The sequence below is a fragment of the Lissotriton helveticus genome, chromosome 8 (assembly GCF_964261635.1).
Source record: "Lissotriton helveticus chromosome 8, aLisHel1.1, whole genome shotgun sequence".
In the NCBI taxonomy this organism is placed as follows: Eukaryota; Metazoa; Chordata; class Amphibia; order Caudata; family Salamandridae; genus Lissotriton; species Lissotriton helveticus.
In genome coordinates, this window is record NC_136069.1 from 213,178,749 (window position 1) to 213,192,634 (window position 13,886).

Below are 13,886 nucleotides of genomic sequence, written 5' to 3' on the forward strand. Positions count from 1 at the left end.
TACATACCTCTACCAACCAGAAATCCAATTTCTAACACTGGTGGCAGTGGTGGGATAGGACTTGCAGTACCATTTAGTAAATCATTGTTCCTCTACAACTCTATAGTAAGGCCAATTCGAACCTTTTTCAGTTCTCCAAGTTTGCCTTTTTCATTTTTTTCCTAACCCATGTCTCAATTTGGAGAAGTAGCACCTGCATCTCAAGTCATTGATTTTGAGCTGGCCCATTTAGAGGCTTTGGGCCGATCGGTACAAACGCATCTCCTCCGATGTCAGAGTTGCTGCTTCAGGACATCGCTTCGACCGACTACACGGTCCGACAACAACAGACTGCATGGCTCGACAACAATGCATCGCCTACATCGCTCAAGGGGTTAGTCGACGAGGCTACACCAACTACATGGAATTGCTTCAGCGAGACTTGCGTGGGTCCTGTAGCCAGTCTGTGCTCCATCGTGGTCGGCCTGAATTTGGATTTATCCCGGTCTAGCATGACGAGATATCCCAGGTTGGTGTTTAAAAACTGTAAGCATTATATTTTTATTTATTCTTTAAAAATTCATAACTCCAGTTCTACTTATTGGATTTTTGTCGCTTCCGTCTTGTTATACTCTTAAAAATTATTATCTCATTTTCTAACCCAAGGTGGAGCATTTTTCGTTGTGTTACTGTGTATGTGTTGCACTAACACATTACACATTGCCTCTTTAGAAAAGCTTGACTGCTCTGTGCAAACCTATCACGGATCACGAATGGCAGTTGCACCCTAGGTTGGCACAGGCCATCTTCCAGCAATAGGGTGAACCTTAGCTTGATCTTCTCACGACCATTGAGAACATGCAGTGTGACCACTTCTGCGAGCTGAAGTTTCCAAAGCAGCTCTCACTCTGAGACACTTTCAATATGTATGCCTGCCCGGCACCGCCTCTCCTTCCCCAAATTCTGAAGATAATCAAAAACTGGGCTCAAATCATCTTAGTGGCACCAGATTGGGCCAGGAGAATGTCGTACTTCGGGAGGAGCTTCTCAAGTAGCAGGGCAGGGTGCTGCACTCGGCATACTTTACATCTCCATCCTTGGAGACTGAGCATTAACAGTTGATCTCCTTCGAACTGCACCTTGAGGTCATTGTTTCACCTTGGCAGTGAGGCATCCCTCCACAAAAATCAGTGTCTTTGGGACAAATCTGTGGATTGGTACAATACCTGATAAATTGACACTTCACAAGGTGAGGAATATGCTGTTAGAATTATCCATTGGAAGAACAAGTTACATACCTTTGGTAATGATCTGTTTGGTGGATGTGTTATCTAGCCGCAGATTCCTCACTAACCTGTTATGTGAACTGGACTCTTTTTTGTTATTGTTATTGTTATTTTATTTTTATATAGCGCAAAAAACCACTGGTCTCTAAGCGCTTTAGAGAGGAAGCAGAAAACTGCAGGACAGCGAGCTAAACAGATGTCAGTGTTGCTCTGAACAGATGCGTTTTTAGCAGCTTTCTAAAAGGGAGCAAGGCAGGTTCCCTACGTAAGGACTTTGGCAGGTCATTCCAGATCCTTGGCAGGAGAATCGAAAACGCTCTGCCCCCTTTAGTCTTAAGGCTGAAGCTAGAGGAGGCTAATCTGCATGCTTCTAAGGAACACAGGGTCCGTCCCGGCACGTACTTTTGTACTCTGTCTTTTATATATTGTGGCGCATCTCCGTATATGGCCTTGTCGGCTAAGCACAAGCTCTTAAAGTGAACCCGCTGTACTATCAGCAGCCAGTGTAGTTTATGGAGCAAGGGGGTAGCTCTTGTGCGCCTAGGTAGGCTAAAAATTTGCCTACCTGCGTAATTTTGGACCACCTGCAACCTCCTTAATAGCTTCTGTGGGATGCCTAAATAGAGAGCATTCCCATAATCAAGCCGGGAGATGACCGTGGCTGATACAATTGTTTGTAAGACGGAGGTGGAGAGAAGCGGGACCAGTTTCCGTAGTTGCCTGAGCAGATTCATGCAAACACCTACCACTGTCGATACCTGGCTAGACAGCGACAGTTCAGAGTCAATCTTCAGACCCAGGCTTTTTACTACTGCTACTGGAGTTGGTGCCCCGCCCAACTCCGGGGGCCAGAACAATTCACACCAAGGGTTATTTTGAGCTGGAACAATAAGCACCTCGGTTTTGTCTGGGTTAATTGTTAGTGAATTCACTGCCATCCAGTTTACAGTGTAAGTGAGAAGATTTCTCACGGATTCTTGAGCCTGGCTGGTATGATCAAGGTGGACCAGGAGTTGGGTGTCATCAGCGTAATTAAAGACCTGGCAGCCCCTGCCTGTGAGCGCCTCCACCAAGGGCTGCCAATAGATATTAAAAAGAAGTTTTTCCATTTACAAAGGTCCCAATTTTGAGATCTGCACGCTGTTCATATCACTCTTCTGATGTGCTCTGCGTCTGAGGATGCAGACAGCCTTGAAAGCAACTAATGTCAGGGCGCATGGGAAGCGCTTATTTGCTGCTTTGCTCATCACTTTCTGAATGGAACAATGTCAGTGCAGAGGCAGACGACGCCACCTATTGGCACACAGGAGAACTTCTCTAAAAGTTTCTGGATCAATTCTGACACCTGGGGAATATCCACTAGAAAGATTGTTACCAAACGTAAGTACAGTCAGGCGCGGTGCGTCCATTGGTGCGTAGGGCCGTAGCCCCACTAAACCCTGGACGCACCGTGCATGCACTACACACTAGTAATATTCTCGTAACTAATATAATATTCTCAATCTCTTCAACAGCGCGGGATCATGTGACGTCACGTCACGTCAATGCCTCAATGGTATGGTGCGCCGTGCGGTCGGACTCGGAGGGGGTGGGGGCGGGGCTGCTGGTCTACTGCAGCTGCTTGAGTGACAGCAGCTGCAGCAGGCCAGCACTGTGCGCGCATGATACCCCCGGGCTGAGACTTGCCCGCGCATGCGCCGATGCCCTTAGGCATAGAGAAGGGGCTGGAGGTACGGCTTCAGCCGGGCCGGGTTTGAATGGCTGCCCAGGGCGAGCAGTCCATGTGCCACCCTAGCCAATTCTGGCGCTGCATGCAGCACCAGGATTGGCTGGCCCACCGTACAACATCCATTATTGGATGCCGCGCGTGGGTGGGCGGGGGCAGAGTGACGCGACCCCGGGCAGGAGCCAGGAGGAGAAGCAAGCAGGCCCCGGTGTCGTGGTCGTGGAGTGTCAGTGCAGTTCCAGTCCTGGTGTGTTCTCCGTCGCAGCGTCGCTGCCTGTCTGGGTGAGTACTGAGTAGTCTGTCCCTTGAGTGTATCGGTAAGTAATAGTTTGCTGCGCTAACGTGCAGCCCGTTCGTGCTCCGTCTCGAGGCGTGAGGGAGTAGGGGGGGGCGGGAGATTCAAGACCCAGGAGTGCCGAAGCGGACGCTAGAAGGATGGGGGAGTGACCAAGGTAATAGCAGGGAAGGAAGGCGTGGGGCGAGTGAGGGCAAGAGCTGTGAGGAGGATGTCTGGAGGAAGAGGGAGGGGCGGGAGCTGTGTCTGGGGTCCGAGACCGCTCGGCTTCCTAAACATTACATTAGTTAAAGCCTGCGCACGGGACCTCGACCCTCTAAGCACCACACGCACGGGACTCACACTCACAGACCAACATGTCACTGCGTCTAATACTCACTGGGTAGACACTCACGCAATTAAAGACTGCACGCACACCCCCGCTCCAAGGTACACAACATGTTACAATACGATGAATATACAGCCACACTCTTAAAGATATACAAACATACACAAACAACACCCCCACAGCACATTGAGGGATCATTGTACGAGTGAGTATCCTTTGCTAACTTTTGCACATGGCGAACCTGCATGCCTTGAAGAATTGTGCGTTAATGGGGTATCTGGGAATCAGAGTATTCATAAAGAGCGGGGGGAGGGGCTTGTTTTGCTGGCAAAAGTCCGGGATGGAAGGTGGCCCGCTGGCATAGCCATTGGAAGACTCCCTCCATGTATGCTGTTATGTCTTTGTAGGGTCTGGTTGAGGGTAGATAAGGGGGCATTCGGGGTCAGTGTGTGCTGCAGGTACACTTGAGTCCCCGGTGGCATACTGTGGCTGTCTACAGAACTGAAGGTAGGAGGGTGCGGAGACAGAGAGAGAGAGATGGTGAGCAGCCATTGAGAGAAAGGGGTCTGTGTGTACACCCTGGGCAATATGAGTTGTACATTTGAAGTAATTCGATCTGGACTATCATCTCTGCTAAACCTTCCCAAACCAAGGCCTAACTCGAACCAAGGGGAAGAGACTTCACCTCTAACCCCCTCCAAATCTTATAGCTACATCCACATCTTTCTTCAAGTCTGATCCTAAACCCATGTACTTACATCTTAACACATAAATACCTCCCGCCCAACCCCTTCAGCCCAAATCTAAACTCCTAACCATAAATCATTTCAACTAAACCTAAACCCACACACTTAAACAAGGAAAGCAGGTGGGTCTGCGTGTTTGTGTGTGATTAGAGTTCAGTGTGTGTGCGTGTGTGCATCCCATAATGTGTAGAACAGGGGTAGTGTGTGTGGAGGGAGCATAAAGGCATAGTGCGAATGTCAATATAAGTGATTTGTGTGTGTGTGTGCGTGAGAGATGGGAGAATAAAGGTAAAGGGAGACTGCATGCATTTGTGCTAGCTGCAGGCAACGTGTGTGACAATATCAGGGAAAATACACAATAAAACCCTCCCAGCAGGTAATAGAACAAGCCAAAAACTTTCTTACACTCTGACCTGTCAGATTAGCCCCTCTGCACTGCCTGATTGCCCCTTAGGCCAATCCAACCCTGGGCAGCAGGGAAAGTGTGAACATGGACAGTGTGGGTGAGGACACACTAGGGCATCGTATATCTGTATAGAGGAGAGTGTAGATGCGGGCAGACAGGCGTGGCCTACACGTCCCTGCGGGAAGCATGTTCTAGTGTGGCCTCACACGAAGCATGTGTGCATTCAAGGGTAGTGACTGAGTGCATACAGCGAGTGTGTTTGTACAAGGAAAGTGAGTCTGTGCATATATTAAACGTGGGTGCCTATATGCAATAAAAGTCAGTGTGCACGTGCAGAGTTTGTCTACCTACATTAAAGAGTGCTTACTGCCATAGTGTGTGGCTGTGTGCGGGCACATAAAGGGAGCTTGCATGGACATGATCGTCGTGGTATTGTTTTAAAAATCAGCCCAGTCTTATCAGATTGGTGTCAGACCGCACATTTACACATTTAGTTAAGGTTGGTTTGAAACATAGTGCAGCTCTTTGTCGCCCTGACTTCTCTCTATTATCCAGCAATGTTGATAGATGCTGAGCTGTCTTCATTAACATCATTTCACTCTCACCCCTACCGTCTCTCTATCAGCACTCCCTTTAAAATTGAGTTGAATGTCATTATCACACTTCTGTCAAGTCATCTTTGTTCCTTTCTGCCACACTGTATATCAGCAGTCACTGAGTTGGCTTTTAATCATATCACATTACTTCATTGGGGTTTCTTCTCGTTCACTGTTGGGTTGGCTTTTGATAGTCTTATACCGCCCTCTTTCCCCCCTCTTTTCTCTGGTGTGGTCCATCGGCAGCTGTTGGGTCAGCCTTTGATCGTGTCTTGTGTGGTCCTCCGTGCTCCCACTCTTCTCTGGATTGGTTCATTGACCGCTGTTGGGTAGGGTGTGTTGATTGAAAGACGGTGCAGAGCTCACTGGACTTTAAGGGCAGACACTGTACCCTCATTTTGCACTCGCAAGTGTTTTTCTGCACATAGCGGCCACCCACATACAGCCACCCACCCATACAGAGCCACCTACACACACACAGAGCCACCTACACACACACACACAGAGCCACCCACACAACCACAGAGCCACCCACACAACCACAGAGCCACCCACACAACCACAGAGCCACACACACAACCACAGAGCCACACACACAGCCAGACAGAGCCACACACACAGCCAGACAGAGCCACACACACAGCCAGACAGAGCCACACACACAGCCAGACAGAGCCACACACACAGAGCCCAACACACACAGAGCCCTCACACAAACAGAGCCCCCCACACACACAGAGCCCTTCACACACAGAGCCCCCCACACACACAGACCCACACACACAGAGCCCCACACACACACAGAGCCCCACACACACGCAGAGCCCCACACACACACAGAGCCCCCCACACACACAGAGCCCCCTACACACACAGAGCCCCCCACACACATAGAGCCCCCCCACACACACACAGAGCCCCCCCCACACACACACAGAGCCCCCCACACACACACACAGAGCCCCCCACACACACACACGCAGAGCCCCACACACACAGAGAGCCACACACAGGGAACAGGGGGCAGGAAAGCAAGGACAACGAGGGAACAGGGAGCAGGAAAGCAAGCACAACGAGGGAACAGGGGGCAGGAAAGCAAGCACAACGAGGGGGCCGTATTTTTGGGACAAGGTCACGACATATGAAGAAGATCACCTATGTTAACATATCACAATCTCGCCAGCGAGGCGCACTAGCACTAGGGTATTATTTGTGGAGTTTCGCCAGATGTATATACCAGTCCTACAGTAATTTAAAATGTGTTTCTTTGCCAGAAAAGTGTGGAGTGACTCGTTTGCTCCCACCTTAGGTGTGAATATTGTTGATCTGAGATTTTCATGAAAGTGTTGTAGTCTGAATTCAGCACCTGAGCGTAATAGGACAGAAAGTATGAAGCTCTGTGGTTATACTGAATAAGCAGCTACCTATGGTAAGCCATCTATTAATGTAATAACTGCACTTCCACAATTGCTTTATTAACCTTCCTGCTTTCTCAAATTTGCTTGAAAATGCACGATTTTTCTTCCTAGTTTTCAAAATTTTCTTGGGGGGGTTATCCCCCCAAACCCCGCTTTTAGGGTTCGGGCTCGCTCTCTACGCTCGCTCGCTACGGTGCAGTATGCAAATGACTTTGCGCCCCACCACTTTCAAATGTCACCCACCGCCCCTCAGTACAGTGTTTATTATGAACAGTGCGATCCAGCCAGCAGCAGTTAGAAGAAAGTAACATTGCATTGCAATAATTCCCAGAGTCAACTGGCAGCATTTGCGAACACATCTGTTTCTGTAAATCTAAAGTGACTTCCTGCTTTAGTAATTTAAAAAGGGACTGTACTGGTGTTATCAGACCATTTTTGTGCATTTCCTAAGTTAGATACTTTTTCTTTGAGGAGCAGTAAGTCATTAGAAAACAACAAATTTACAGCCAGTGGAGTTTTTTTTTATGACTGCAGTATCTTCCTATTTAAAATGTATTAATACATATTATTAGCCTGCAAAGTGCTTGTGTACTGAACACTTATTACATAACCACATTAACATACGAAGCACTGTGCAGTTATTGATTCTGCACTATCGTGATAATATAACCTTTTATTCCATAGTCTAGACAGCTATCACTTTTCATGTTAGATTTCAAAACTCTGGGGCATATTTATGAGTGAGGTGGCGCCCAGTGCGATTTATGAAGCCACGCCATACTCTCACCTCAGAAAAGGTGCAACAGTCTTTCTGAACCCAGAAAGCCCACTAAATTCCAGGACCAAAAACGCCACAAAATTAAAGAGGGAGATGTGGTGGCTCACCCAAGCTTGGGGCTGTATCCCCACACCATAAGGGGCACAACAGTTTTTCTGCTCCACTGACCCAGGATCTGGGGGAGTATGTGTCTAAAAAAAACATGGGGACAGAAAGCACAGAAGACACCAGGGACAAGAAAAAGTCTAAAAATAGGATGGGGTGTGGGCAGCCTACGCTGGCACTGGGAAGTGCCTCCACCCTAAAACATGCACAACAGTTTATCTGCCACCCTAGGCGTTGATTAGGTCAGTTTACATCCAATTTGCTCCATGGCGGACAATGTGCAGAAAGTCCAATATGCACCAGGGATAAAAGATCTTAAAAAAGAAGGGGTGGGGAAGACTCTCCCAGGCATTGGGACACTGCAAAAGAAAAATGTCCCCTGGACTCCCTTGATTGTCTAGTTTTCTGAAATTTGGGGGTTTGAATGGTTTCCCTGGGTGGGTGCCGAACCTGGGCCCTAATTCCACTTCTTTTCACGTCACAAAAAAGGGTTGATTTTGATTGGGAACATATGAACTCTCCATGCTGCACAGTGATGTAATGTTTTCATGTAAGTGTGAAAATGCTGGGTCGTAGGGACTTTGTGGATCCCTACTAACTCTGGATATTTACTTCCCAGAAATGTGCAGAAAATGCCTTATATTTGGCAAAGATTCCGATTTTCAGGGCAGCGTGGGTAAGAAAAATGTGTGGGATCCATGCAAGGTACACCACTCGGGCCTCCTCTGGGTATCTAGTTTTCAGAAATGTCTCGGTTTGGTAGGTTTCCTCAGGTGGCAGCCAAGCCAGGCCCCAAATACCGTAGCAACGCACATCGCAAAAATAGGTCATTTGTTTGACAGGAAATGTTGGCTACATGTTGCGTTCTATGGCATTTTGTGTTGCAGGTGCTTGGCGGAGCCATACAATTTAGCACATGCAGCCTAGGTAGTGCTTTTATAGGGAGAAGTGTGACAATGCAGAAATGGATAAAAAAATGTATTATGGATTGAATTTTTCTCCATTATTGGCTTCCAAATGTAAGCCAGTGTGCAAGTAAGATCACATTTTACTAATTGCCCTCTGAATAACACGACAGAATGGAACCCCAAATTCAGAGTTGTAAAAATACCCATTATTCCTAAACTCAGTACCATGGGCACATTAGAAAATATATAGGTTTCCTTCATACGCATTTTTCATTCATTAGATTTTACCATGTGAATTGCTGCATGGTCAGTACACAATGAAAAATAACTACCCGCAGAAGCTCAGTTGCTGGCTCTCTGTCGTGCATGTTTTTGAACAACCAACAAGCACTATATGACCCTGCGACCAGTAGGGTCTAATGGGCATAACTTTATGTTAGTTTTGTAATTCAGCCTTCAGGGCAAGAGACTACAGATGAAAACACTGGCACAAGTTACTATTTTTCCTACTTGTTTCCTTTACTTTTTGATTTCAATGATTAATTTATTTTGGAAAACCAAGAGCAATCTACACAAATGACTGCTTCCTGAATTTGGAATTTTGTCAATGGGTTCACTTATGGGTTTCAAACCCGTTTTCACCACAAAAAGGCATGAGTTACTATTTTACCTACTCGTTTTCTGTACTTTTTGATTTCAATGATTAATTTCTTTTTTTTTAAACCCAGGGAAAACTACACAAATGACTCTTTCCTGAACTTGGTATGTTATCTAGTGATATGTATAGCTTTCGGGTTCACCTATGGATTTCAAACGCGTTTCCACCACAAACAGGTTGAAACCGCAAAAAATAGGAAAAATGGAATACCAGTTCAAAAAATGCAAAAAACGGTGGTAATAATGTGTTTGCTTTTACAACTCTTCCTGCTCCTGGAAAATGGTGATCTCTGCACAGCAAACCTTTTTCTGATGTTATTTTTTAGCAAAGAACACCATGGGCTTTCTTGCACAGCACTTTTTCCCACTTTTGCAACCAAAAACAAAAATTTGCAATTTTTTTAGTTGTTATCTTGGTTCCCTCCGCAGGAATCCACACACTCTGGATACCTTTAGAATCCTCAAGGTATGAGAAAAATTGGACACAAATTTGACCTGGATAATTTTTGCACTTGTCATTGCAATTGGATGTGTCGCAGAGCCACCTGCCATTCTGTAGAGTTCGCAAAACCTGACTTATCCCCGCAGAGGGTTAAAAAATCTGTTCATAAAAGATATACTGGTTCAACTTCCAATAAGTATACTTAACTACAGATGCTTCCCTCTGTGCTATTTACATTCAACTCAAAAGAAGGGCCATGTTCTGTAATACAGTATTCCATATGATACACTTATGGCAATAAGTTCTGTGCTATGTATGAGGGCCACTTTCTTTTCATGTATACTTCTCTGCCACACTCATATGCTTAACTGCATCAACTGGCTCACAGAAGCAAACTCAGTGAATCACTGGCTCGAGTGTCACACCCAACTGTAACCATATAGGACAGCCCCCCCAACACACACATAAATAACAACCTATGAACAGTGACATACCTGTGATAGGACTATCGCAATACATTTCTTGCCCTCCTGTGTCATACCAAATACTTCTCACAAAGGACCTCTCCACTCACGCATCTCTTTCACATCAGTTTGAGCATCACAAGTTGCCAAACTCCACTGATCACTGCATGCTGGGTCTTAAAATTGGCACGAACGTATTCAGACCTAGTTCTGTGACACATACTTTGAAACCAGTTTGGAAAGTCATCCAAAGAAAGATACAAACTGTTTCTTCACCTGCTGTAGGTCTGCCATCTTCCCACAGCTTTTTATTCATCTATATTCCCTTGTCAATCTGTGTTTTTTCTTATTATTTCACCATCACATCTCACTGATTGTACATTTCTCTAGAGACTTACTCTATCATTTTGATAAAAAAAGAATTATTTTACTTTAATACTGTTACCTTTACCTAAAAATAAGACTTTTGCTCTTAATCTTACTGATAATCCCTAGACTTAACCCATTCCAATTACTTCTCACCTGTACACCCTAAACGTTCCAGCTTATACTCTTACCCTAGCCCAAACAAAACGATTAATCATTTGTTCAGAGATTTTAAACCACTTATTGTAGACTAAAAGTGGAATTGCTCTAAAAACATACAGAAATTTTAGCAAAACCAGCATTTTGATGATATTGACTCGTCCTACTAGTGATAAATGGAGATTCTCATATCGATCAAGATCTTTCTTTACTTTGTCTATTATTGGAGCGATATTTTTTTCCACCAGATTATCAAGGTCGGCTGTAACATTAATACCTAGATAAAGCCCCTCCTGAACCACTCGGTTATCATAACAGATAGCCATAGAATTTTTGATAATCTGTGTCTTTGAGGTGTTTAGAGCATAGCCCGAGACATGCCCAAATTTACAAGCCTCTGCCTCTAAAAAACCTATCGACTCCGTGGGGTTTGGAGTTATCACCGCCACATCATCAGCATAAGCGAGTATCTTACAGGGACCGAGTAGTGTATTTAATGGGGTAATATCTGGACATAGCTCTATCCTGCGAATTAGTGGATCCATATACATGGCAAATAAAAGTGGCGAGCAGGGGCACCCCTGCCGTGTGCCTCTCTTAATCTGAAATTGACCCGTAACCCCCCCGTTGACTCTTAAAGCTGCAACCGGTTCCCTATACAGGGTCTGTAGGGCTCTCACAAAACCCCCCTTTATCCCAGCTCTTGTTAGGATGTGCCACAGATAGTCCCAGGAGACCCGATCGAACGCCTTCTCAGCGTCTAACAACATTACGGCCATCGGGTCTCCTGTGACCTCGGCGGCGTCAAACATGGTTATGACTTTCCATGTGTGATGTGTCGTCCCTCTACCAGGAATAAAACCATGTTGATTACTGCTGACTAGGGCACCTATAATTCCTGCAAATCTCGTTGCGAGTACTTTCGAGTATATTTTAGTGTCATTGTTCATCAACGTGATTGGTCTATAAGACCCTGGCTCAGTCGCTATTTTCCCTTTTTTTAATATTAACACAATATCTGCGCAACTCCAAGATTTGGGAATAGACTCCCCAGTCTGTGCAGTTTGGATTGTTCTAATTAAATCCTGCCCTAGACTCCCCCAAAAAGTTTTATAAAACTCTAAAGGGAGTTGATCCGGACCAGCGGCCTTTCCAGAGGGAAGATTACCCATAGCTTCTTGAACCTCAGTTTGATCCAGCAGTTTTTCCAGCCCTTCTGCGTCTTCCATAGAGACTCTTTCAACCGGGATATTCTGAAGATATTCCCTTATCTCTTCCGTATTTCTGGAATATTGTTGATCATATAATGACTGATAACATTTCCTGAAAACTTCCCTTATTTCCTCCGAGTCTGAATGTAACCTTCCATGTTCATCCCTAATCTCCCTAACAAGCCCGGTTGCTGCTATCTGTCTAGTCCGCATGGCGAGTACACGTCCAACATTTTCGCTATACTCGTAGCATCTCTCCCTTTTAATAGTATAATACTGTGCTGCCTTATTAGCCAGATCCTCCTCAGCTTCACTTTTTACTTTCATTAGTTCTATAGTCGATTGTTCAATCGGCTCACCCCTTATTACGTGTTTATGGAGTTGCTCCTCCGCCTCTAATACGGCCCTCACTAGATTACTGTCCCTAAATCGTGCTGCTTTCCGTTTGTATGCACTAAAACTGCATGTCTCTCCACGGTCACTAGCCTTGAAGGCGTCCCATACAACTCCCACTGGAGCACTCCCTCTGTTGTTCTCAAAGAACTCACTAATCCATTTAGACATATGTTGTGTATAATTATTATCCAAAAGGAGCCCTCTTTCAAAAGTCCAGGTCCTACTTAATCTAGTTCTCCCTTCTAACTTCATTGTTAAAACTAGGGGGTTGTGATCGCTGAAAATTCGTGGGAGCCTATCAATTTCTACCCTAGTTATTAGATCATTAGATATCAAAAAATAATTTAATCGAACACAAATACGATGTGGTGCAGAAAAATAAGTAAATCCTGTTTGGTCCGGTCTGATGCTGCCCCAGACGTCTTGCAGAATATTGTTCTCTAAAAGTTTGACCAATGCCTTATGTACTCTTTTCTTCCTACCTTTGTAGGTTCTAGTCGATCCTACCCCCAACCCGTCCGCCCCGTTAATATTTAAGTCACCTCCTATAACAACCTGGGATGGTCATCCTGCTAACTCTGCATCCAAAAACTGCAAAATTTCTGGGTCATCTTGGGTCGAGCCGTATACTGCCACCAAAGTTGAGCTGCTTTATTATGAACACATCATTACAAGTGTATCCCTTAATATGCACTCTTATGTTAATTGACCGAATTTCAATATTGTTTTTTATTAACCTGAAGTGCACATTAGCTTTGGTATGTGAGCAAAGTTTCATGTATTTCTGAAGCATTGAAGACATTTTATTCAGTCTTATACAACTGCACATTTTCCTGTATGTTATACTAAATGTAGCCTTAACGTGAGGGTTGGCAGAGAGAAGCATGAATTTCAAAACACTAGTAAATTCAACATTTGGCTATGTAGATGTATTTCTCCTGCAGGTCATTCTCTCTTGTGTGAAGGTTCTGCCTCCTGCTCATTTGATAGTTTTGTTTAAGTAACAGTTTAAATCACGTTTCCACATTTCCATTGACCTTGTATTGAGAGAAACATGTATATGTTAGCATTATAACCTCCAACTGGATTATGAGTGGATGCTCTGGTTCACTGAAATGACAACTTTCACTTATTTCTACCATATTGGCTACTTTGCATTAAACGATGTCAGACTTGTGAGCTACCCGAGTACTGTGTTTTATTTAACTGAGGGAATGGGCGATGGGAGGTGAAACTTGAATTGTCTACAAGTCTGAGAATTAGGGACATGTCTGAGATGGCAGCTCACATTTGAACCCACCTTGAAAGGTTTCATGTATCCAGAGGGATGAACTAAAGCTTTGTATAGAGGATACGAGATACTCCATTGAGAGGTTAGGCACACTTTGGCTATGGAGTAGGAAATTAAGTTAACCAGACCAAGACAGGGATACAAAGCTACAACAGGAAGCCTTGACAGGTGTCCAAAGATAGCTTGCTTCAAACGCGGTCATACACTACCACCAGTGTGCCCAAAAGGCGGAAGCTCCCTACAAATTAATTTGCGAGTGAGAGAGAGAGAGAGAGAGAGAATAAGTATAACTGCGTTACATGGAATGTAAGGGGACTGACACACCCACT

At 45.2% G+C, this 13,886-nt stretch overlaps 1 protein-coding gene across 1 annotated transcript in view; it reads right to left on the reverse strand.

The window, feature by feature from the left end:
* IFNAR1 (interferon alpha and beta receptor subunit 1) overlaps nt 1-13,886 on the reverse strand; it is a 215,356-nt gene that overhangs the window by 184,200 nt on the left and 17,270 nt on the right. The gene's annotated exons all lie outside the window — the stretch shown is intronic.